The 1626-nt window shown below is 41.7% G+C and overlaps 1 non-coding gene across 1 annotated transcript; it reads left to right on the plus strand.

Moving 5' to 3' along the window:
* The first annotated feature begins 875 nt into the window (after window positions 1–875).
* Window positions 876–1019, plus strand: LOC117704759 (small nucleolar RNA SNORA48). The gene has a single exon (XR_004606291.1). It is a non-coding gene; the product is annotated as a small nucleolar RNA SNORA48 (small nucleolar RNA).
* Window positions 1020–1626: the final 607 nt, after the last annotated feature.

Consider the following 1626-nt stretch of genomic DNA (forward strand, 5'->3'; position numbering starts at 1 on the left):
CAGCTCACTCAATTCTATCACCCATTCTTCCACAAGATTTCCATGCTCTACCTAATGTTTGGCTGTGGGTCTCTGCATCTGTTTCTATCTGCTGCTGGGTAAAGCCTCTCAGGAGACAGTTATGCAGGCTCCTGTCATACATGTCTTTCTGGCTCTGTGTTATCTCACTCAGGATGATATTCTAAAGTTTTATCCTTTTGCCTGTAAATTTTATGATTTTTTTTTGTTTTTAATAGCTGACTAGTATATTTTTGTTTTATTAATTTTTCAGTTTGTATTTTTGATTTTGGGGCTCTGGTTTTGCTGTATTTTCATGTTTTTGTTTTGTTTGCTAGAAAGAGAAAGAAGCTAGGTGGGGAAGAAGATGGGAGGATCTGGAAGGAGGTAAGAGAGGGAAAATATGATAAAAATATATTTATGAAAAAATTAAGGAAAAAATGTCAGAAGTGGTAGATGCCTACAGTGAAACAAATGTTTTCCAGACACAACAGTGTAGTTGCACAGTTGAACTCAGAGAAGTTGTGACAGCACTAAGTAAGATGTATGCAAACTCAAAACAGATCAAATCTGAGCACAGAAGGAGACCTGAAGTCCTGCCCTCAACTAAGGAGCTATTAGCAAGTAATACATGATAGAAGAATAAGAGATAGTTTTCTTTAAGTACATGGTCGCTGGTAGGTCATCCCACTCAAGTAGGCAGTAGTAGGATGATCATGCAGTATTATATCAGCCTCACAAAGTAGACTGGATGGGTTTTACAATAATGAGACAGGAAAGAGTAAATTTAGAGGAGTGGGAGGTAGTGGAGTGAACATTATTAGAATATTTTGTATGATATTCTCTAAGAGTTAAGTAAAATATAAAACCTACATTTATGCCCTGTCAATGGGCAAAAAGACACCTTGTTGGTGGTCTTATTCTTCTATCAGTTGGGACAGAGAGCAGATGGCAATCCTTTGTTCATTCTAGCTTGATGCCTGGCTTGGTGGCCAAAGCTGTTTTATACCCAGGACACATAAAAATCAAATTGAATCAAATCAAATACAAGTAGCCTAGAGTGGGAAGAGGAAGACAGACAGGGTCTAGTGGACCACCATACCACCCACAGAACTGTCCTGCTGTTCATGGAACAGTTAGTCCATAGACACCTGCTTGCTACCACTCCACAGTACAGACAAAAGATGTCACCGAGGCACCTACCAGCCACAAGCTTAGCCTGCAGAAGGAGCCACAGCAGTGTACAAGTATGTGGTAGAAAAATGAGACAAAGAGAAGTGGGAAAGCTTGAATATTATGACGAGAGATAGAACTGGAGACTCAAGGATGGAGAGGAGTTGCCTATTGTGAGTGGCCAGACCTACCACCTGGGACCATGATGAGGTCCCAGCCTGAGCTGTTGCTAAGATCCATGACTGGGTCCCTGGCTATACAGTGGCAGGTGTTGATACTAATGTCCATGGTTCATATTACCACTAGAGAACAGGGGTCTTTCTTGGTCAGACCACCTGCTGGGAACCACATAGATATCCAGGGGCTGTGCAGAACCAGTGAAATTCTGTAGAGCTGGTCTTATCTCTTACCTGTGGTAGCATTTGGGAGAGTGGGCCCTACACCTTTCCAAGGCAG

The sequence above is a fragment of the Arvicanthis niloticus genome, chromosome 2 (assembly GCF_011762505.2).
Source record: "Arvicanthis niloticus isolate mArvNil1 chromosome 2, mArvNil1.pat.X, whole genome shotgun sequence".
Taxonomy (NCBI): domain Eukaryota; kingdom Metazoa; phylum Chordata; class Mammalia; order Rodentia; family Muridae; genus Arvicanthis; species Arvicanthis niloticus.